Source organism: Phacochoerus africanus, chromosome 5 (assembly GCF_016906955.1).
Source record: "Phacochoerus africanus isolate WHEZ1 chromosome 5, ROS_Pafr_v1, whole genome shotgun sequence".
NCBI classification, from domain to species: domain Eukaryota; kingdom Metazoa; phylum Chordata; class Mammalia; order Artiodactyla; family Suidae; genus Phacochoerus; species Phacochoerus africanus.
The window spans coordinates 101,816,849-101,841,343 of record NC_062548.1 but is presented as its reverse complement, the minus strand read 5'-3'; the positions used below and the strand labels follow the sequence as shown (position 1 = coordinate 101,841,343).

At 51.7% G+C, this 24,495-nt stretch overlaps 1 long non-coding RNA gene across 1 annotated transcript; it reads right to left on the bottom strand.

The window, feature by feature from the left end:
- Window positions 1–6,078: 6,078 nt before the first annotated feature.
- LOC125128120 (uncharacterized) lies at window positions 6,079–24,260 on the bottom strand. The gene is made up of 2 exons (XR_007135145.1): window positions 19,719–24,260; window positions 6,079–6,312 (listed from the first exon to the last, which is right to left on the bottom strand). It is a non-coding gene; the product is annotated as an uncharacterized LOC125128120 (long non-coding RNA).
- Window positions 24,261–24,495: the final 235 nt, after the last annotated feature.

The window sequence follows — 24,495 nt, the reverse complement described above, 5'->3', positions numbered from 1 at the left end:
TCCCTGGTGAGATGACAGGGGTAAGGGCCTTGCCTCCTCCCACCCCTGGCTCCAGGGCCATCCATCTATGGGAGACAGACACACGATGAGCCCTCAGGCACTCTCCTCTTCACCCCCAGCCCTTAGCTCGGCCGTTGGCACATAGTGGGTGCTCAGCAAAGACATCGAGTAACAGAGTGAGTGGGAGGCTTGTTCGTTGAGTTGGGTTGAGTTGCCTTCTTTGCCAGGGCACACGGAGCGGACTCATTGAGAGATGCTCGGAGGCTCAGCCATGGAGGCAGAAGCAGCGCCTCTGCCCCCCCGCCCCTCCTCAGAGTGGGTCTCTCTGGATGCTGATTCCACCATGTCTCTGAGAAAGATAGCCGCACCGTCTCTGCGACCAGGGTGGCATGGTCAGTGTCGGGACAGATGGGCCCTGCCTCTTAGAGTCTCTTCTCATGCTCCTCTGGGGGTGGGACCGCCTTGGAAAGAGAAGTTCTACTCGGCACACTTCTGCTGGAGGCGCGATCTTCTGGGAGAGGCTCCGGGTCAAAGTTACGGTCCCCCCACCTCTGCCCCCTCACCCTACCCCCACATACAGGGGCATGGACAAGGCTCGGCTTGGGGGCAGCGGAGTTCACCCTACAGGGGCCTGACGCTTATCGAGAGCAGTGGGCTTGGCAGGGGCAGGGAGGTGTGATCACATGGTCACCAGGCGCACCCTTGTCTTCCTTGGTGCTTGGGGCCTGGATAGTGGTTACAGGACAGTGAGACTGCTCCTCCCAGGTGCTGACAGGAGGAGGAGACTGAGGCCTGGGGCTCTTTAGTCAGGCCAGCTGGAGTGTTCTTCCTGCTGCTGCCCTGGATTCTGGACCCCTGCTTGGTCCCCGAGGGGTTGGATGCCTTCCTGGCCTTAAAGGATGGGACATTTCAGGCCGCCCAGAGAAATCTCTGTGACCTTGAGGGGAGGGGAAATGTCCCCCTTTAATAGGCCCCTGTCGTGGGCTGTGCTGTTTTTTTGTTTTGTTTTGTTTTGTTGCTTTTTAGGGCCGCACCCATGGTATATGGAGGTTCCCAGGCTAGGGGTGGAATTGGAGCTACAGCCGCCAGCCTACACCACAGCCACAGCAACTCGGGATCTGAGCCATGTCTGCAACCTACACCACAGCTCACAGCAACACCGGATCCTTAATCCACTGAGCAAGGCCAGGGATTGAACCTACAACCTCATGGATCCTAGTTGGGTTCATTACCGCTGAGCCACAACAGGAACTCCTGGGCTGTGCCATCTTGACGAAGCTCCTCCCTCTCACCATGTCCCTGTGCCCCTCAGAGGAAACCATTGGCTGGGCCTTTGGGCCAGAGCTGGGCAGGTTCCCAGCACCCTTGATGTTTGCTTCCAATCCAAGAAAAAGCTAGGCTCCCCAGCTGGGAACTCCTGCCTTCTCCCTTCTCCTTTTCTTTTCTCCCCCCTCCCCCACCCTTGCATTTTCCCCCAGCACCCCCCCCCAACCCCAAGAAGTTTCCACAGTGACCACATGTGGGCCCAAATCAAACCCTTGTCCTCAGGCCTCTGCTGGCATTTCTCCCAGATCACCCACCTTCCTCCTCCAGCTCCACAGCCCGGCCACCCTCCTCACCCCTGCCCCCACCATTCCTCTTTGTGGACAACTTTCTAAATGCAGCCAAACTTCCCCTTTCAGTCCACAGCCCCCAGAAAACAGCTGCAAAAAGTCAGCAGCTCGGCAAGTTCTCTTGCAAAGTTTGGCCGAGAGCAACGGCCACTCGTTCTAGCCATTGCCACCCTCTCCCAGGCTCAGAAGGCCAGTCTCCCCCTCCAGGAGACAGTGAGAAGCCCCCGCTCCAGTACTGCTCCCGGGGTCACAGTCTCCCCAGCAATCTAATCTAGAGAGAACTCCTGAAAGGGGCCTGGCTGAGGGTAGCCGGGGGAAGTTGACCGCCCGAAGCCTGGATGGGTTTCCTGACCTTGCCCAAGCCCTCTGTGACCCTGGGCACCTCACTTACTCCTCCCACCACTGCCCCCCCACCCCCACCCAGGCACAGGCCTTGTTCTCCAAAGGAGTTTGGAGAACAAGGGGTGGATACATTGGTTGATTTTCCAGGCCCCTTCCAAGTCTGAAATTCCACACATGGGTCGTTTCTCCCTAGGGTACCCAGGGATGGGAGAGAGAGAAGCTGGGCCCAGGGACACCCGTCTCACTGAGGGTGGTCTGACCAGGCCTCCGAAAATGCATTCCTCATCCTCTCGGTGACAGTCGGCCCCCTGTAAAAGAGAGGCTCTCACGCCCGAGTCTGATCAGAATCACCTGGGAAAACTACACCATCTCCAACCCCAGCTACACTCCAGACCAAAGAAACCAGAATCTCAGCTCAGGGCCTGGTCCTCAGTCTGTTTGGAAAGTTACCCAGGTGATTCTGAATGAGCAGAAAGAGTTCAGAACCATTGTGGAAAAGGCATCTAGAAACGAAAGAGGAAGCTGTAAGCCAGAGATGCCACATCTGGGTGCCACCTTCTCTGCTGAGAAGCTCTTGAGGCCAGTGGGATGGACTCCGTGAGCAGCGAGGCTTGTCTGTCATGGATGAGTGGGGAGGGCTGTGGACTGCCCCTGGGGCTGCCCCGCCGCACCCCCACCCTGGCAGGATACTGGGTTCAGGGCCAGCCACTGGGTGCTGGCTCACTGGCTTGCCTGCTCCCTACCAGGCCCCCAAGGCCTCCCTATGCCCCTCCAAGGCAGATGGCCCCAGGACTGTGGTCCGGGCCCTGGAAACCAACCTCACAAGAGGCAGGAGGCCCCAGGGCAGCTCGAGCCCTCTGAGGGCTTTGTGTGGATTGAGAAAAGGAAAATAGAGAAGGGAAACCAAAGCAGGGCCGAAGGCAGTGAAGGAGAAAAAGACAAGAGAAAGGGGAAGGACTCTGAGGTCAGAGAGTCATGTGAATGGCATTTAGGGAACAAAGCCCCCACTGCCCTGCCCCCTGCTCCCCCTTCATCAATCATCCTCTGGGCCTGGTAAGAAGCACTCTTCTGCCAGGGCCCTGGGCGCAGAAAGCATTGCTGCGCACACAGAAAGCCCAGATCCAGAAATCTGCCAGTTCTGAGTCTGTGAGCCCTGTCCATCCTCCCTCTGGGCAGAGCTAGCAAAGCCCTCCCTACCTGGCACTCTCAGATCCCCGCCTCCTTGGCTCACGGCAGCCAGGGTCTCTCATCAGACATTGGCCATCAAATCTGGCCGCTCCCAGACCAAAGTAAAAGCTCAATCCAACTCCCAAGACATTTGGCATCGTACCAAGGAGATCCAGGTAATGCTGGTGACTAGCTGTGACCTTGAGCAAACCACCTCCTTCCCCTCCCCAGGCCTCAAGTGCCTGATCTTGTCTGCCTTTCTCTGATGGCACATTTGGAAGGAAGGCATGTCACTGTATCCCCAGGGGTCAAGAGCCTGGGCTCTGAAGACAGAGACCTGGGCTCATCTCTTGGCTCTGCCACTTGCTGGAGTTTTAATCTCTGTGCCTCCATGTCCTCACTTGGAAGGTGACAGTTAATAGATGAATGGCAGAACATGAGAAGACATCACAGGTCCAAACCAACATGGGTCCCATTTCTAGAATAGCTTTGTCCTTTTTTTTTTTTCTTTTTTTTTTCGTTTTTGGCCACCCCATGACATATGGAGTTCCTGGGCCAGGGATCACATCTGAGCTGCAGTTGCAACTTAAGCCACAGTGGCGGCAACGATGGATCCTTAACCCACTGTGCTGGGCTGGGGATCGAACCTGCATCCTAACACTCCAGAGATGCCACAGATCCCATTGTACCATAGTGGAAATTCCAAAAACCACCCTTCGCAAAGCCAAAGAAGGAGATGGCAGACTGAATGGAAAACTGAGCAAAGGATACAAGCAGGCAGTTAACAGCTGCAAGAACCAACGCGAACAGGGTACCAGGTTAATGTATCAGAGAGGGAGGTACAAGTGACGAATGGGACAGAAGGGATGGTGATTCCCACCCTAGGGGTGATTTTGCCCCCCCCCCCCGCCCTGCCACCACCAGGGATGTTTGGCAATGTCTGGAGACTTTTTCTGTTGTCATAAGGTGGGGGTTCTATTGGCATTTAGTGGCTAGAGACCAGGGATGCTGCTGAACACTCCATAATGCCCAGAACAGCCCCCGTAACAAAGAAATATCTGACCCCAAATGTCAATGGAGTTGAAGCTGAGAGGATGGATAAACAGACAGGTGAAGGGGCCTGGCTAGGACAGTGAGCTGCTGAAGCATATGACTCATGAAAATAAATCCACTCAAAGGGCAATGATAATGGTCCCTAAGTGTTTGGCAGACAGTAGCAGTTTCGATTCATGTTCGATACTCTGCTGCTACGCTTTCTGTGAGGGGTCTGGACTCCTCAGCCCTCTTCTGATGCTCCAGCAGCAAAGCTGTGGACCTCAGGCTGGAGAGGGTGAGCAGTCACGGTGGGCAGCACAGCTCTCGCCCCTGTGCCCCAGAGGTGGGATGGGCGGGGTGGGGGGGGAGCGGGAGCTATAGAAGGGCAGAGAAGGAAAAAGGAAAAGAGGGGAGGGGTGCCTGGGCTGAGGAGCGAAGAGGAAGAGAAAGGAGACACTGCAAGCTTCAGAGTTTCACAACATCACAAAAACACCCAGAAAGCTGGGGGGGGGGGGGGCACAGGGAGAAGTTCAAGTTGAGCAACAGCTGTGGTTGTCTTCACCAATTCATGGAAAATCCTCTTTTCACCCTCTACGGGTGAGTGACGCTAGACCCTTAACCAAACCCGAAGTGGCCTAGAAAGGGTCTCGTCCCACCGCACCAGGTCTCACACCGTCTCCTTCCCTCGCCTCCCCCTCCTCCTTTTCCACTTGCCCTGGCCGGTCCTCCATCCCTGTTTTCCAGGATGGACACTCCCACTCCAGTCCCACTGGAGCCCTAAAGCAGTTGACGAGGTACACACATCATCGTCATCACCATCTTAGCTGTTAGAAATCAGCATCTGGGAAGAAATCATCTGCTCTATGCAACAGGCCAAGAGATGCTCTAGGATCCTTAGAGTGGAGCCCCACCTTTGGCTCTGAGTTTTCTGGTAGCCCAAGTGACATGAGAATTGGAGCCAGTTTCATGAGTCACGTGGCCCATAATCGGAAGCCCACCGGTTCCTCTGAGGATGCAGAGCTTTGCCGGGAACTGGAACCTGAAATATATTCTTCTAGCCAGCGCTGGCTGAGGCAGTGGCAGCTAGCGACAGCAGCCTCCCAAAATAAATGTGACAGAGGGACTCTGCTGGCCATTTTCCAGAAAGGCCCACCATGAGGGAGGGCATAAGAAAGACTCTGTGGTGTCTAAATAACGTGGTCCAAGAGCCACTCGGCTCCATGAGAGGCTGACTCGGTTCAGGGATAAGTCTCATCTGGAAGAATGGATGGAATGCATGGCCTTTAAATAACCCCCATGAACTTTTTCTCTCAACTGAGCTTTTGATAAAACTGGGGCAGCGGGAGGCAGTTGGAGGTTGTAACCGCTGACAAGGGTCTGGCGGGCAGAGCGCTGGCACTGGGTGAGGGTGGGGCCGTGGGGCCCTGGCACCTGCAGAGGCATCATTCATGGATTCAGCTGTTCTCAGTCTCCCCCGAAGGCTCAGCACACGCAGAGCTTTCTCATCTGGCTCTGGCCTGAAGTGGAACTTGCCCGAGAGGCTGGTGGAAGCAGGAGCGGGCTCGGAGCCGGCCGGGCTGCTGGCCTGCACTGAGAGCCCTGCCTCTCTTTGGGGTTGCTATTAAGGGTAATAATAATCTGCATTCAGGAAGTTCCCATCATGGCTCAGTGGAAACAAATCTGACTAGCATCCATGAGGACCCAAGTTCGATCCCTGGCCTCGCTCAGTGGGTTAAGGATCCCAAGGCGTTGCCGTGAGTTGTGGTGTAGGTCACAGATGCGGCTCAGACCCTGCACTGCTGTGGCTCTGGTGTAGGCCGGCAGCTACGGCTCTAATTTGACCCCTGGCCTGGGAACCTCCATATGCCGTGGGTGCAGCCCTAAAAAGACAAACAAACAAACCAAAAAAAAACTGCATTCATTGTGGTTCTAGGCGTTTTGTCACTTCCTCAATTTAATCTTCACAATCGAGCTCTTAGGTCGTTACAATGACTGTCCTCATTTTACAGATGAACAAACTGAGGCTCAGAGGGCTTTGCTCCTGTGACCATTCGTAAGGGGAGAAGCTACGACACGGCTCCAATCTGTCTGATTCCAGAGTTCACACGCTTGTAACCACCACCCCTTCATGGCTGCCACAAGAATGAGTGAAAACCTGTGGGAAAAGTGCAAAGGCAGTTAATTTGTGGCGTGAGAGCACAGGAAACTCAGCTCTCAGAACGGGCTTCAGGAGAAGGCCGGAAGCCTGCAGCAACGTTTTGAATTGAAGGCCGGGGGCTCTGAGACACCCAGAGCCTGAGACGCTGGAAACAGCAGCTGCCCCCAGGGGTCTGTAAAAGCTCAGGGTGAGGGGTGTTGTGGGAAAGGTGTCTCAGGACAGTGGGTAAAGGGCACCCCGGGGACCAAGCTCGAGAGGCCCCTCAGAGGCCGCTGGGGGTCCATCCACACACCAAGGAAGGCGCAGGGCAAGGCAAGCTTCCACACCGAGCCGGGGTCTCTCCTGGCACAGCTGTCAGTGCCTCCGGTCACTTCCTGCACCCAGCAGGTGGGCACATCCAAGACCCTGTGAAGCACCTGTGACGTCGTCTTCCCAGCAGGAGTCCCCATGATGCCCTCACAACTCTGAGCCCCATCTCCTTCGTCCGCATCCCCCGACCTCCTGTGGGAGGTCTTTTCAGAGTCGGGGTGGGGGTGGCCGGGCCCCAGGAAAGCCTTCCAGGTCACTGAGCAGTATGCTGACCAGCAGGGCCGGGGCTCAGCCCCGGGAAACTGATGACTCAGGGGGATGTACCTTCGCTCCGTGGACACGTTAGAGACATTGGCCTTGGGCCCTCCCGGTGCCAGGCGTGAGGGCGAGGAGAGCAGTCAGGCCCGGTCCTTGCCCTCATGGGGTTTACCCTCCAGAAAAGGGCATAGAAGTAGACAGGCCTCAGTGTGTCTTCTTTCATCCCTTCTAGAAAACTGAGAAAGGAGGGAAGCAAGGAAAGGAGGGATCTGCCTACAGATGGATTCAGAGCCTCATCACTTCTCCCCGCGCCCCACGCGCTGGTACTGCCACCATCTCTGCCTGGATTGTTTACATCAGGGTCCTGGAATTCCCTTGTGGCACAGCAGGTTGAGGATCCAGCATTGTCACTGCAGCAGCCCAGGTTGCTGCTGTGGCGTGGGTTCGATCTCTGGCCTGGGAACTTCCTAATGCCATCGGTGAGGCAATTTAAAAAAAAAAACACAATTCAGCCCTGAACGCGGCGGGCCAGCTCTACCACAGGATCTTTGTACCTGCTGCTCCCTTTGCCCTTCCACAAGTGTCCTCATATGTCAGCATCTGTCTTTGCTCAAATGTCCCTTCTCAGCAAGGCTTGGCACTAAACTCATTGTCTCCTCTTCCTAGGCACCCGTTTGGAGGATGTTTCCAGCTCCTTTGCCATTGAGCTGGTAGAGCATGAGAAGAAGCAACCTGTCTCTCTTCTGAGCTGAGGATGTTGAGAAGCAGATGTGCCCCATCCACCTCTCCGCCCCCTGCCTTGACCTCGTGATCTAGAAGATGGCACAGCCGCAGATGGAAGGAGCCAGGGGGCCTCTCCACCCAGAGGCAGGTCGCCTGCCAATCAGAGCGCCCACCCTGGACTTTGTGTGAATGAAAAACAAACTTTGTGAGGACACTACATTTTGGAAGTTGGCTGTTTAGTATTTCTCTTCCTGCCCTTCTAAGGACTCGGGGCCTACCCTCACGCCAACACGCCTCTGTCCCCTCCCCCAACTGCATTTCCCGCCAGAACTTTGTCCCCTCTTCCCATCTCGCACCAGGCCTGTGATGGTGACTGAGCAGCTGATAAATGGATCATGGCAGCTCTCAGGATCTGCAAGCCGATGTTCAGGGCAGCCTGGCAGAAAGGCAATGTCCTTCCCACGACCTCTCTGTGAGCCTGCTTCCAACAATGTGGGACTCTGGATGAGACTCAGCTTCCGCATCCTTAAAATGGGGACAGTAAGGGAATGGATAAGCAAGGGGATCCTGCTGCATAGCACTGGGAACTATGGTCCCTTGTGATGGAGCATGATAATGTGAGACAAAAGAATGCATACATGTATGTGTGACAGGGTCACCTGGCTGTGCAGCAAAAAGTTGACAGAACACTGTAAATCAGCAAAAATGGAAAAAATAAAAATCATAAAAATAAATAAATAAAAGCTAGGGATACAGTCTGGAGGTAATAGTGAACAGTCATGCTGCCACCCATGAGGGAGACGTGTGGATTACTGAATCCATATTCTTCACCACTGCTGATCTAACTAACCAAAGCTCATGCCCTAAGGATGGTAGATTGTCCAGGATGTGGAGCTAGTTCTTTGTTCCCCCTTACCAACTATTAAAGGTTTTACGTATATAAAAAAAGTAAATTAAAAAATAAGTAAATAAAAAATTAAAAATGCAAATTATCAAAAATAATAATAAAATAAAATGGGGACAGTAGCATCCGTTCAATCCACCGCCTAGAGGGAAAGGCAGGGGCCTAGATACACAGGAGCCCCTGCTCTGAGTCAGACTCTGCAGACATCATGTCACCCATAGCACGTGGTAGGGAACCACGGCACGCAGAGGTTGAAACGTGCCTGCCACGTTCACCCAGTCCGTAAGTGGCTGCCCCCCTCCCTGACCTGGTCCTTCCCATCTTCTCTCCCTCACTGGGTGGCCCCACCATCCCAGGTGCTCCATTCAAGGACTTGAGGTCATCCCTAACTCCTCCCCAGCCTCACCTCCCATACACACTGCAGCACCAAAGGCCAGCTGTTTTACCTTAATACATAGCCCTCCAGTCTAGCCCTTCCCTCCACCTCGTTGCTACCACTCTGGCCCAACCCCCAGCACATCTCCCCCGGACCCCGCAACAGCCTCCATGTTGGTCTCCGTTGGCCCCAGGCCAGTCAACGCCACTCTGACCAGGACAGCTCCCAGCTGAAGACAGCTCAGTGGCTTTCTGCCGCTCGTACGATAAAGTCATGCAGAGGTCTTCCCAGCATGAGGCACCCACCTGATTCCCCACCCTGCCTCTCTCCACTCTAGAAAGACAGGGTGGCCTTCTCCTGGTTCCCAGGACACCCTCCAATTCCCTCCTTGGTGGAAGCACTCTTTGCACATGCTGTTCCTTTTGCATGGAACAGCATTCCTTTTCTTCTCCACCTAATTTACTCCTAATCGCCCTTCATCTCTCAGGTCTGGTGTCACTTCTCCAAGATCCCTCCCTGACCTTCCTGACTAGGGGACCTCCCCCCATAGCACTCATCGCTGTTATGATTTTATGTCTTGTGAGTTATTAACTGATGAAGGTCATCTCCCTCACATGACTTTAAACTCCACAAGGACGAGTTCCCGTCGTGGCGCAGAGGAAACAAATCTGACTAGGAACCACGAGGATGCAGGTTCCATCCCTGGCCTCGCTCAGTGGGTTAAGGATCTGGCATTGCCGAGAGCTGAGGTGTAGGTCACAGACAGGCTTGGATCTGGTGTTGCTGTGGCTCTGGCATAGGCCAGCAGCTACAGCTCCGATTGGACCTCTAGCCTGGGAACCTCCACATGCTGCAGGTGCGGCCCTAAAAAGCAAAATAATAATAATAATAATAAATAAAATAAAAATAATCTCCACAAGGACAGGAACTGTGACCGTGTTGCTTGCCACTGAAACCCAGAGTCTAACAGTGTCTGACACATAGTCGAACTTAAATATAGGCTGAGTAATTGGATCACTGAATGCAACAACTCAACTCCAAGCCTGCATGAGCCGCTCACTCATCAATTGTTGTGGGGAATTGCATTTGTCTGTTCAGGCTGCCATAACAAAATATCATAGACTGAGAACTTTAAACAACAGAAATGTATTTTCTCATAGTTCTTGAGGCTGGAAGATCAAGATCAAGATCAAGCTGCCGACCAGTTTGGTTTCTGCTGACACTCCCTCCTCTGCTGGCAGATGCACCTTCTTGGCCTTTTCTCTGTGTACATGAGGACAGAGAGAGCTCTCTGGTGTCTCTTATAAAGATGTCAGTACTGCTGGATTAGGGCCCCACCCTTATGACCTCATGTAACTTTTTTTTTTTTTTTTAGGGCTACTCCCACGGCATATGGAGGTTCCCAAGCTAAGGGTCAAATTGGAGCCGTAGCCGCCAGCCCACGCCACAGCCACGCCAGATCCAAGCCGCGTCTGTGACCTACACCACAGCTCATGGCAACGCCAGATCCTTAACTGACTGAGTGAAGCCAGGGATCAAACCCGCAACCTCATGGTTCCTAATTGGATTCTCGTTTCTGTTGCGCCACGACGGGAACTCCCCCATTTAACCTTAAGGACTTTTTTAAAAATATTTTTAAAATATTACAGCTGATTTATAGTGTTGTACCAATTTCTGCTGTACAGCAGTGACCCAGGCATACATATCCATACATTGCTTTTCTCATACTATCTTCCATCCTGTTCTGCACTAAGAGATTGGACATAGTTCCCTGTGCTGTACAGTAGGACCCCCTTGCTTATTCATTCCACATGTTCACATCTAGTGATTCTTTTTTAAAGGTCCCATCTCCAAATGCCGTCACGTGGGGCGTTGGGGCTGCAACATGTACATTTGGGGGACACAATTCCGTCCATAACATTCTGCCATCTAGCTCCCCCAAATTCACATTCTTCTCATTTGCGAAATACATTCACCTCATCCCAACATCTCCAAAAGGCTCAACCCATTCCAGCATCAATTCCAAGTCCAAAGTCTAGCTAAATGTTATCTAAATCAGATACTGGTGAGAGTCAAGGTGTGATTCTTTTTTTTTTTTTGGTCTTTTTTTTTTTGTCTTTTTGCCATTTCTTGGGCCGCTTCCTCGGCATATGGAGGTTCCCAGGCTAGGGGTCTAATCGGAGCTGTAACCACCAGCCTACACCACAGCCACAGCAACAAGGGATCCGAGCCGCGTCTGCAACCTACGCCACAGCTCATGGCAACGCAGGATCCTTAACCCACTGAGCAAGGCCAGGGAACGAACCCACAACCTCATGGTTCCTAGTCAGATTCGTTAACCACTGAGCCACAATAGGAACTCCTGATTCATCTTGAGCCAAGATTCCTCTCCAGCTGTGAACCTTTGAAACCAGGCAAGCTAGGTACTTCCAACCAAAACGCGAGGGTGGGACAGGCCTAGAACAGACATTCCCATTTCAAACGAGAAAAAGTGGAAAGAAGGAAGGGGTTACAGGTTCCAAGCCAGGCCACAACTAGCCAGGCAAATTCCACTTGATCTTCAGGCTCCAGAGTGATCCTCCTGAGGTCAGGGTCCCACCCCCATGCTCACTGGGGCAGTAGCATCACCCCATGACCCTAGGCAGTGGCCCTGCCCCCGCAGCTCTGCTGGCAGCCTTGCCCCTGCAGCACTGAATGGTGGCCTCCTGGCCCTCTGAAACCGAGGGGGTGGCCCTGCCCTGTGAAACAGCCTTGTCTCCTGGGCCTGCGGTGGGAGTGGTAGCCTCCATGATCCCTCAATCAAATTCATGGTCATTTTTTCCCTTTTCTCGAAGGATAAGCACATCTGAGGCTGGATACTCTACGGCGCTGTCAATTCCAGAAATCTGACAGCCTTCCTTCTTTCCCTTTTCTCTCCCCTTGAGTCCCTGCTGGCAGAGATTCTGCTAGTATGATCCCACCTCTAGTCCTGGCTTCCGCTGAGATGGCTGACAAAATATGTGGGTAATCCCTTTATGGAGTGATCATCCAGCTGCACCCTTGGTCTTTTCTCCCAATGATGCTTTTGAAAAATGGAGAGGCTGAGAATATTCCAAATCTTCGAATTCTGGTTCCATTTTGCTTCCCAGTTCCTTAAATGTATCTCTCCCCACCCACATTTGACTCTGAGTGGTAAGGAGAAGCCAGTCCACATTTTCAACATTTCGCTTAGCAGTCTCCTCCGCTAAATATCCAAGGTTGTCACACACGAGTTCTGCCTTCCACAAAACACAGGGACACAAGTGAGCCAAGGTCTTTGCTAATTTATAACAAGGATCGCCTTACCTCCCAGCTTCCAGTACTGTGTTCCTCCTGAGATCCCACCAGAAGCTGTGTTAGTGTTTATGTTCCAGCCTCATTTTCTTCAGGATGATATATCTACATCTTTCTCTACAGCTCTCTCTTTTTCTTTCTAAGTCTTCACCAGAATCGTCTTTAATGTTCATATTTCCACCCACAGTCCCTCAGAGCAATCTAGGATTTTTCCAGCAGGCACCTAAGAACTCTTCTAACCTCTACACATTACCCAGTTCAAAAGTCACGTCCATGTTTTAAATGTTTGTTATATGAGAGTTCCCTGGTGGCTTAGTGAGTTAGGATCCAGCATTGTCACTGCTAGGACTCAAGTCACTGCTGTGGCTCACCGCTGTGGTGAGGGTTCAGTCCCTGATCTGGGAACTTGCCCATGCTGCAGGTGTGGCCAATAAATAAAAAGATAAAGGTTCATTTATAGCAGCACCTGCCTCTCAGTACTCTACTCTGTATTATTCAGCATTCTCCAAAGAAACAAACAAATAGCATATAACTAGAGATCTAGAATTTCTAGATCTACAGATAAGGAAATTTATTATAAGGAATTGGCTAATGCAGTTGTGGAGGCTGTTAAGTCCAAATCGGCAGAGCCAATCAATATTCCAGTTCAAGTCCGAAGGCTGGCAGGTTGCCGTAGAAACAGGAAAAGTCATCCCCACTTGAAAGCTGTCAGGCAGGAGAATTCTCTCTTGCTCAGGAGAGGGTTAGCCTTTTGTTCTATTCAACCACCCAGCTGAGCTATTCAGGCCTTCAACTGATTGGATGAGGCCCATTCACTTTGTGGAGGTCAATTTACTTTATTGGTCTACCATTTTAAATGCTAATCTCATTCAAAAATCGCATCAGAGAAACACCCAGAACATGTTTGACCAATTATCCAGGCACTCCTGTGGCTTAGTCAAGTCGACACATAAAATTAACCATCACAAGAATCACAGCAGAAAATATATGTGATCATGGCTTAAGGAGTATCCAGGACCAGTGTAAGCAAGGGAATAGCCCCATAGCTGGAGCTGTGATTTGCCTCCCACCCATTGCTCACACATTTATTACAGCCTACTATCTATTGCTCTGTAACAAACTATCCCAAAACTTAGTAGCTCAAAACAGCAACAGTTGGTTCTTTTTCATGATTTTGTGGATCGGGAATTTGGGCAGAGCTCAGCTGGGTGGTTCTTCTGCTCTGGGTGATATCAGCTCATGCCACTCACTCAGCTGGGCTAGACTAGAAAGTCCAAGAAGACCTCACTAAGGTATTTGGTGCCTCAGCTCCTCCTCGTGGCCTCACAATCTCCCAGTGCTGCTGTCTTGTCATTCACTTGTCTGCCCACACTTCTTTACAGCTTGGTGGCTGTCTTCCTCAAGAGGACAAGCTCCAAGAGGAGAAGCAAGCACTCATCGGATCTAGGCTTGGCATCCAGAGCCAGTCACATGCCCAGTCCCACATGTGGGAGAGGACTATACGAGAGCATAAAGACCAGAACACGTGTGGATCCCTGGGGACCCCCAATGTAGCAGTCCACCAACTATGAGGGACACCAGTCCTGACTCTTGTCCTCAAGGATCTCACAGTCCAATACGGCATTTCCCAATGTATCAGACCACAGCATCTCAGCATCGGTCCTGCAATGCACAAGCCCCAGTGTGAGTTCCAGCCATCTTTGGATAGAACATCCTATGTTGCAAAGGTGGATTATCACATAACAATCCACGTGCGCACATACTCGTCACTTTCCATACACATATTTTCCAAAATAAATTTTAAAGGAAAATATTGCTACTTTTGCACATCTGTGGGAGGACACAGTTGGCCTTTGAACAACATGGGTTTGAACTGTGCAGATCTATTTACACTCTGGTTTTTTTTCCGTGGTAAACACCATAATACAACGCAATCCGCGATTGGTTGAATTGCGGATGCCGAGACAGAGGGATGACTAGAAGTTATACAAAGATTTTCGACTGAGCAAGGGTTGGCACCCCTAACCTCCATGTTGTTCAAGGGTCAAAGGTACTTTATTACATTTCATGACGTGCTCAGAAGACAGTATGAGGAATGCTGGCCTGGCAACTCCTGGTAGGTGGAGTCACCTACCAGGTTGGTGGAATATAAAGGTTGGTGGGAAAAGGTTTTTTTGACTCCAAGGACCACAGACATGGGACCCATCCCTATGGGGTGGGAGTAGGGGAGGGACACCAACCCTGGAGTGTGACCCTAGGTGATATCCACCTCAGGCAGGACGCAGGTGGACAGCAGCTCGAGATGTGAGAAGCTTCACATGCCAAATGGACTTTTTCTTTTCTTTCTTTTCTTTTCTTTTCTTTTTCTTCTTTTTTTTTTGTCTTTTTGCCTTTTCTAGGGCTGCACCTACACCACAGCTCACGGCAACACCGGATCCTTAACCCCCTGAGTGAGGCCAGGGATCGAACCTACAACCTCATGGTTCCTAGTCGGATTCGTTAACCACTGAGCCACAACAGGAACTCCAGACTTTTTATTTTCAGACGCTCGAGATACATACATTTCTCTTTCAACTTCAGAGACCAATTTGCCTCTATAAGTTTCCCTCACAGAACCATCCCCAAAGATTAAATCTGTTTTGAGTTGTTGAAGAAAAGAGGAAATAGGATCCTGGTTCTGGATGGGAGGAGGGTAAGGAGAAGGAAAGTTCAGAAAGGAGGCAAAAGGCCCAGATTTCTAGAAACTTCCTCATGGTTTCCTCCCTCCTGCATCTTACCCTGTGCTGTCTTACCCCACCAGGCAAAACCCAGGCTGGATACACCCTCCTTCCTGCTCCCCTCCCCCCACCTCCCTTCCCCTCATTCCAAAGGTGCCTGCAGTCTCCTCAGGACCAGGGCCTCTCGAAATAAGTCAAGAGTGTGATCTCGGGGAGTTCCCGTTGTGGCGCAGTGGTTAACGAATCCGACTAGGAACCATGATGTTGAGGGTTCGATCCCTGGCCTCGCTCAGTGGGTCAAGGATCCGGCGTTGCCGTGAGCTGTGGCGTAGGTCGCAGACGCGGCTCGGATCCCGTGTTGCTGTGGCTGTGGTGTAGGCCGGCGGCTACAGCTCCGATTCGACCCCTAACCTGGGAACCTCCGTGGGTGTGGCCCTAGAAAAAGACGAAAAAGATCAAAAAAAAAAAAATTTACACAATGTTATATGCCAGTTATATCTCAAATAGCCTTGAAAAAAGAAAAAAAAAAAAATTTAAAGGCATTGATCCACAGTGAGTTCAAGATTAATTCCAGTGTCAAATATTTGGAATGCAGATAATCTGGATTAGCAGCTTAATGCTTTAACAAGCAGTCATCCTGGGGTTAGAGTTGACACCTGTGAGAGGACATTATTTATGAATTCCTCATTATAATGTCCTCATTCCTGTGACAATATGCTTATAAGTTGCTTATGGATGTTCACATCGGCATTTGTGTTTGTATTGTGTGAGTCCTTCTACCACTTAAAAAACAAAAATAAAAATAAAAAACCAGGGCTTCCTTCTCACCAGGTTACCAGCTCTGCCTGAGGCCCTCCCCTCAGAGCCTTCTCTCCAGACCCGCGCCCCCCACCCCCCGTGCCTTTTTTTAAATAGTGAAAAATGTTATGTTTAGGAGTAGCCAGCTAGACTCAGTTTTCTTTTTTTCTGACCATACCTGCAGCATACAGAAGTTCCCAGGACAGGGATCGAACCCATGCCCCAGGAGTAACCAGAGCCATGGCAGTGACAACCCCAGATCCTAAATCCACTGAGCCACCGGGGAACTCCTGGACTCAGTTTAGATGATCCCAATTGTGTTGACAACATCCAAAGCATCATAGTCAGGAGTCTTCTTCCCTCCATCAGGCCTGATCAGGGTGTTGACCTTAGCCATGTCAAGGTCATTGAGCTTCCTCACAGCCGGTTGGAGCTAGTGCTTGTTGGCCTTGACTGCCACAGTGAACATAGGTGTGCTGTTGTCTTCTATCCTCTTCATGGCTGACTCAGTGGTCAGGGGGAACTTGACAATGGCATAAAAGTCAAGGAGTACTTGACAACAGAATAAAGTTCAAGCTTGTTTTTCCCACAGGTGCTCTTCTGAGGATATTTGGGCTGTCCTTGGAAGGTGGGTGACGTTCAGATCGTGTGTGTGTGTGTGTGTGTGTGTGTGTGTGTGTGTGAGAGAGAGAGAGAGAGAGAGACAGACAGACAGACAGACAGACAGAGGACACAGCAGGCAATGCTTAACCCGAGAACTACAAGGCTGGCTCAGGCAGTGCAAGTGGGAGCAACCTTAGGGTCTTCCCAGGGGTCCCACGGGTAGACACAGGCCATCTACACACTGACACACACCCTCAGGCTGCTCATAATGTTTCTGTCTAATTTCTCCCAGTTTCTGAGCATGAGTGACTCTCGCCTGTGCTCTATTCGAAGTCCCTCTTGCGGGCTTTCCCTCTAGAGCAGGTGCCTTTAACCTAAGGACCATAAACACCCCCAGCCCAAAGAGGTCTGTAGATAGAATTCAGGAATGCATGACTTTGGATGGGAAAAACCTATATATTTTTCACTAGCCTCTGAGAGTGAGCATTTCCTTCCATTGTGCATGCAGGGAAAAATCTACAGCAGTTATTTGCAGAAATTGTGACTTTGTCACCAATAGAAATCACAGACATTTTGAGATCACATTAGAATTGTGGCCAATCTTTGGAAATATCTACCCATCATCACTTTAAAATGATCGCCACCAAAGCGTCAATAAAGAAGCATGTCTATCTATTACTCATTCATAAGGCTGTTTCCCTTATGTTTTGATATCTGTATTTCTGTACCACTGGTTTCTTTTGCAGTTTTGTGGGTTTGATTTTATATATTTGAAACCTTTACAAGAAAAAGTCCATAGGCTTCACCAGATGTCCATTGGGTCCACAGTCTATGAAAGGTCAAATCCTAGAGTCCTCAATCTTAATAGTCCTCAGATTTCTTCCAGTATGAAAACCCCAGAGCGTCCTTCTCCCCTAGTAATTACTTTTGGTATTTTTCTTGAGAAAAAGCCTTAAGAGCCAAAAGCTATTATGTAATGCTTGCCTTTAAACAAATGTGCATTTTATTCATCACAATGCTATCTCTCTTGACTTTTGGAAAATGGTGGCCACATCTGCAGGAGAGCTCCTGTTGACCAGTTTGGTTTCCAGACCCGGGGCAGTGACCTTGCTCCAACACCCAGGCCCACTGAGCTGGAGCATGTGGGCCTTCAGGCAGAGCCATGGGTCTCCAAGCATGTCACCCTCACTGCTCCTGGCACAAGGCTGGCCCCAGGAAACACTCAACAGGTAGAAGCTGACTTGGGTGGACCTGGGGTAGCTGTCCCTGGGTGGAACGTGGCTGAATCCTCCCCACTTCTTCACCAGCCCCCAGTCCCCTGGCCCTGAAATAGAGTTGCAAATAAAATCATAGGATGCTCAGTTAACTCTGAATTTCAGACCAATGTGAATCTTTTTGTTTTTTTTAAGGCCACACCTACAGCCTTTGGAGGGTCCCAGGCTAGGGGTCCAATCAGAGCGGCAGCTACTGGCCTACACCTCAGCCACAGCAACACTGGATCTGAGCCACAGCTACAAACTACACTACAACTTGCAGCAACGCCGGATTCTTAACCCACTGAGCAAGGCCAGGGATCAAACCCACATCCTCATAGATACTATGTCAGGTTTTTTAACACGCTGAGCCACAACGAGAACTCTGCAAATCATTTTTTTTACATCTACATTTTTTCATTTTTAAGTGAGACTTGCGACGTTTATTTATTTGTTTATTTATTTTGCTTTTTAGGGCCGCACCTGTGGCATATGGAGGTTCCCAGGCTTGGGGTCAAATTGGAGACACATCTGCCAGCCTACGCCACAGCTCACAGCCACGCCAGACCCTTAACCCACTGAGCTAGGCCAGGGATGGAACCCTCACGTTTCCTAAGTGGATTTGTTTCGCTGCACCACAACAGGAACTCCTGCAAATCATTTTTAATATAAGCATGTCCCATGCAATATTTGGGACACTAAAAAATAAAGATGCATTGTTTATTGGGGGAACCCTATCCCCTCCAAGAGCCTGTTCCCAGAAAAGGCCCTGCCCAGGCCCAGCTGAAAGTCCAGCCCAGGTTCCCAGCTGAGATTCCTACCTCTGCCTGAGGCCTGGTCCTGGAAATGGACCATTTGGGGAAGGGAGTGAGGCCCAGGAGATGCCTGGCAGCAGCCCACAGCCCTAGCAGTGCACACCTCCACCCTCCTAGTCACTGCTGGTCTCAGGACTCCCCCTCCCCAGTCAGTAAAATGAAAGAACTGGTCCAGGGAAGAGCTCTAAGCTCCCTCTCTGCTCAGAGTTAGATTTAGTTAAGTACCATTTACTTTAGGCAAGAAGAATCTTTAACCTCTGCTTGCATGAGAAGGACGTGTCCAAACCCAACATGGCTTCCAAACCCAGCCCTCCCCAGGAAGCGGCCTGTCCCCCTCCATCCCCCTCAGCCCTGAGGCCCCTCACTCAACTGCGGCTCCCACAGATCAAGCCTACAGGGACACCAGTGAAAAGGACCCAAAGACCAGGTACCCACAAAAACACACACGGCAGCAAAACCAAGGAGAGGTGCACAGACATGTGCCTTTAAGAACTGGTGAGGCACCATTAACAATGAATTGATAAAGATATTATATAATATATGTATATATATTTGTGACAACATAGATGGACCTTGGGGGTAACATGCTAAGTGAAATAAGTCATACGGAGAAAGACAAATACCAAATGATTTCACTCCTATGTGGAATCTAAAAACAAACAAAAACCAAAATAAAGGAACAAACCCAAATGTAAACTAGCACTTAGATTCAGAGAACAGAGTAGCAGTTACCACGGGGGAAGGAGTAGGGGGTGGGGAGGACGAAAGGGGTAAAAGGGAGCGACTATATGGTGACAGACGAAGGCTGTATTTTCCGTTGTGAGCACACTGTGTGGTATACTGAGGTAGAAAAACAATGTTGTACACGTGAAACCAATGTTACAAACCAATGCTACCTCGATAAAAAAAAAAATTAAATTTAAAAACAAAAGAAAGGGGGAGAGAGAGAGGAGAAAGAGAGAGAAAGGTAGAGAGATAGATAGGTGGAAACAGTGAGGCACATAAACCCAGAGAAAGCCTCACGGGCTCACAGGCCGGGGAAAAGCTCCCATTTAGTAAACACAACCCAGCACCCTCCCAACACCCAGAGTACATAACACCGCCGGGCCACACACCCAAACTGAGCACAAATCACACATGCTCCCAAAGCAGCAGGAACACAGCCAATTTCAGCCGCATCCCCAGCCCTCCACATCTGGGACGTCATACTGAACCCCCAATGTCCAAGGCACTCTGGGGCTAAAGCTTCTCCCAGCCATACCTCCTCCAGATGCTTTTTAAAAAAACGCCCTGAAAGTGCTTTGTTTTTCACACCAGGCTGAAGCAATAGATTACCTAGAAACTGGAATCTGGAAAGATGGTACCCCACGATGGTGATAACAGCAACCACAATTGCCCTTTGTACTGGGCACCAGCTCTATACCCCAGGCACAGGGCTTTGCACATGGTACTGCATGGAACCCTAGCGACAACCTGTGAGGGAGGAACAGCTATTAGGCTCATTCGCAGATGAGGAAACTGAGGAATTAAACAAACGTCTCGGCAGAGATTCCAGCACTTGGCCCCAGCACTAACTCCAAATGACACCCTTAACCCCACGGCCACAATGGGAGACCCGTGGCCGCAGCACGTGTACACGTGTGCACGCATGCACATGCGCACACCCCACCCCATAGGAGGAGCTGTGGGGCCGTGTTTTCATCGTGGAAAGTCGTGGAGGGGCTCTGGCTGGCAGAGAGGTTTTATGCTAGTTCTGTCTCCTGCTTGTTCTCCTCAAAGACCAAGCTGTTTCCAGGCAGGCTTGGCCCCTGAGTGAGGCAGGTCTGGGAGCCCCAGGAAGACTTCACTCGGGTCCCCTAACGGGAGCCTCAGGGACCCCCAGGGGTTAAGGGGGCTGGCTCCCCCACTGCCCTCCTCGTAGACCCCTGCCCCAGGGGAGTCAGAGCCACTGTGAAAGAGCTCTTCACAACAGGAGAGGGCTGCTCTGCTCGGTGCTGAGAGCGCTGCTCACCCGAGCCACCCAGGGAGGACGCAGAGAAGGGCCTCGAGGCTCCCCTAGGCAACCTGCCTCAGGGACATTCTTAACCCCAGCCAAAGAGGGGGCACCCTTCATAGCCTCCACCTCTGCATTGGGGCCTCACAGCTGTTCTCAGCTAGAGGCTCTTACTGCCCCCCCCCCACCAGTCAGCCCCCAGGGGACGTGGAGGCAGCTTTGATGAAGCCTATCAAAGGGTTCTTGTTCTTCCAGCAGTTTCCTAGGAGGGCAAGTGGAGCCACAATAACCCCCACATCTGTTCAAGGGGCTGAGGGCTGGGACTCCAGCCTCAGCGCTTCAGGAGGGCTCCAGCCCATCAGCAGGGGGGAAATGACTGACCATTCCAGCCGGAAGGCGGCACCCATCCCCATTTCACAGATAGCATAAATGAGGCACCCCCTGCTCCCAAAGGGCTCCCCACACAAGGCCCACTTCCCCAGGAATTCTCTAGGCACTGGCTCCTCTTCCTCTGGGTCAGGTCGCCTCCACTTACACAAGACACCACTGGCCCACAAAGGGGTGTGGGAGGCATGTGGGGGGAAGTTGGTGTCTGGTCTGAGACGCCTGCACTGCCTCTTTCCCCTGCGTGAGCCACTGCCTCTATTTTGGCCATTATTTTAATCCTTAATCTGTGGATTTGTTTAAATCAAAGTTTCTCAACCGTGACAGTCTTGACATTGGGGGCTGGATATTTCTTTGTTGTGGAGGCTGTCCTGGGCCCTGGAACATGTTCAGCAGCATCTCTCATGTCTACTAGATGCCAGCGATGCCACCTCCCACCTGTGACAACCAAAATTATCTCCAGCCAAATGCTCCCTGGGGGCAAAACTGTGTCCAGCTGAGAAGCACTGAGGTAAAGGGATCATGTATGGATGGTCCCATGACTTACCAGGGAAGGAGGTGGTGCAGGTATTCCCTCCTGAGGCCTGGAGCTACTGTCAGGGAGATAGGACAATAAATGTACCCAGGACCCAGCAGTGTGTGCCAGGAGATCCTGGAAAAGACTGAATTTGGGCAAATCATTGAGGCTGAGATCCACCCAGGAAGACTTCCTGGAAGAGGAGGATTGTGATCTGGTCCTTTTATAAACTTTCCAGGAAGGATGCAGTTTGAAAGGAAAGTTTCAAAGACAGTGAGCAGAGCTCAGGGTTGGGAGGTGAGCGGAGACTTTCCAGGGAGGGGGCAGGAGGGTGCTCACAGCTGGCTGGATTTTAATCTGGGGTGTTAAGGCTGCCTTCCTCCAAAGCAAGTCCTGGAGCCAGGAGCCGGAAAGATACTGGGGATGAGTGGGAAGACAGTGGGGTGGGGGTGGGGGGAGCTCCTGGGGGTGGCAGAGAGGGTTCTTAGGGGCTTGTTGTTCCCTGAATCCCCAGCACCCAGCACAGAATCAGGCTGAGGAAATGCTGAGATGATGAAGCTGTGGCTGGTGGGAGACAAGTCCTGAAAAGGAGAAGGTGGGCCTGGGCTCTGGAGGGCTGAGAGGACCATCGCCACGTGGCGAGGGTGCTGTTGAGGGGGCCCAGCCTGATTTCTCAGCATCTGCCCACACCTCATGTCTCCCCCATGGTCCCTGCAGGGTAGAGGTGGGGGGAGTGGGAGGTGGCCCTAATCAAGGGGTAGCTGCTAGGCTTGGAGCACACCACCCAGCTTCCTACCAGGCTACAGATCTTTCTCTCTGGAAGAGATTTCAGCAGGTTCACGAGAGGAAAATGCTGGACCCCTTAGCCTAGGAAGCGCCCTTCTCAGATAGAAACCCTGGCTCCCACCCCTAATTTGGGCTTCCGGAGCCATGGGTGCACGTTTACCCTCAGACTCAGCTCCCTAAGGGCAGAGGCAACACCTTCCCAGTGGTCACTGAAGGGAAAGAAGCTTGGGGCTGGTGCTGCCCACAGGGAGCTTCTGGGTGACCTGCCAGCAGGGGGCACTGTGGACTCAGGCACAGGACTTGGGCCGCTAGAAGGGTGGAGGCTGGACGGGCCTCCCTCACCTCTTGTTTATCGCCTTATAGCCTTCACCCCAGCCAGGCTTGCCTGCCTTGGACCTGGCAAGGTCTCCACCTCCCATCCTGACCCCATTTTTGCCTCTCCTCTGGACGAAGGAGAAGGAATTTTTATGCCCATTGTGCAGATGAGGAGACTGAATCATATAGATGCAAAAAAGACCAGAAGGGACAGCCACGTGGCAGAAAGGATAGAGTCTTGGCTTTGGAGCCAGAACACCTGGGTTTGCCAGCACGCTGGTTCAGCACCTCACCCCCTGTGTGGTTGGGGGCACACTTTGGGGCCTTATTGAGCAAACCACTGCAGTGGCCATAAGGGAGATGAGCGTGGCAGCCCACACTGCTCGCAAGCCGAAAACAGTTCTGACACTGGCTGTCACAGCCCCATGTGACAGCACTGGGTCCTGGGAGACAAGGAAGCCTAGCCCATGCCCCTATCTAGGTGGTGAGAGCAGGCAGCCAGAAAGGGGATGCACTGAGAGCCTTGAATAAGGGCAGAGGGGGCGAAGGGGCCGCGTTGCTTGTGCCAGAGAGTCTCGGGAGCGGAAGGGCTGAGGTGTCAGCTGTGCTGACTTATCTGCACTTTCTCCCAGGTCTTAGTAATTAATAACAAGAGTGGAAACCATGAGAGCTATCTGCTACCCTCTCATGCTGTGCCAGGCTCTGTGCCAAGCACTTGACTGGCTCAATTACCCATCCTGGGAAGTAGGTAGTGATAGTACCCCATTTGATAGATGAGAATGCAAATGCTCAGAGAGAAAGTAACTTGTCTGAGGTCCCCTAGCAGGGAAGGGGCAAAACTGGATCCCGTGCTTTTGGTGGGCTGGGGGACCAGGTAGAGAGAGGACGAAGGCTGAGGTTATGTCTTGGGGACGCACCACAGGGCAGTTCAAACTCAGCATAGAACGGACAGAGTGGAGCGGGGCGCTGAGGAAGGAGTGACCCACCTAAGACATCCAGTCGGAGGCCTGCCTCCTGGAGGAGGGGGACGCTCTGCAGGCTGACGGGGAGGGAAGGGCTGTCCCAGCAGCCTGAGCGGACGTAAGGAAGCCGTTCTAGCCTGGCCGTCTCCAGCAGGCCCGCGGGCTGTTCTCGTCCTGCTGTGCTGCGACATGAGGGCAGAGAGGCAGGCGGGAGCCACCTGGAGGGGCGGGTGCCATCATATCAGCTGTTTGGAGGACGGCCCAGGAGATCCAGTTGGTTCTCCTGGGCTTTCTTAAGAGATGAGGCTCTCAACTATTACAAAAACTGGAGGGCAGGAGGCATGGGGAAGAGGGGATGAAGACTCAAGATACCAGTGTTAGAATCCGCCAGATGAGATGGCTCATCAGATGAGGTGGACAGAAGGCTGTGGTCAAGGATGACTCAGCCTCTGGCTTCAGGGGTGGGGAGTCTTACCACGAACTAAGATCTTAGCACCCAAGGGAAGGAAGGGACTCGTGAGAGAAAGATAGCAGGTTCCGTCTGGGATAAAGGCGTTTGAGGTAAGTGTGTGCTCTGTTAAGTGTAGGTGAGTTGGGGGCTCAGGGGTAGAGGGGAAAAGAGGTCAAACCACAGCCAAAATCAGGCTACACTCTGAGGAAAGCAGGCAGGGTTGACTAGAATTTGAGCTTAGTCTGCAGCCAAGAAGGGAAGTACTGCAGCAGAACACCCACTAGACTAAGCCTAGGACCCTGGGTTCTCAAACTTGAAAAAGGATCCAGGGGTCTGAGCAGACACAAGCTGAGTCTGCTTCAGCAATGGCACCCTTCATTCTCAAGGTGTGCACATCGCTGAGAGCATTAATAAGAAAATTTGGGGTCAAAAAGGAACCGAAGGAGTTCTGGTTGTGGCTCAGCGGAAATGAAACCGACTAGTATCTGCGAGGATGCAGGTTCAATCCCTAGCCTCGCTCAGTGGGTCAGGAATCCGGTGTTGGTTGCAGACAAGGCTTGAATCCCCAGTTGCTGTGGCTGTGATGTAGGCCTGCAGCTGCAGCTCCAATTTCACCCCTCGCCTGGGAACTTCCATATGCTGTGGGTGCGGCCCTAAAAAGCCGAAGGGGGAAGAAAAAAAAAAAAAGGGAAAGGAAAAAAGAA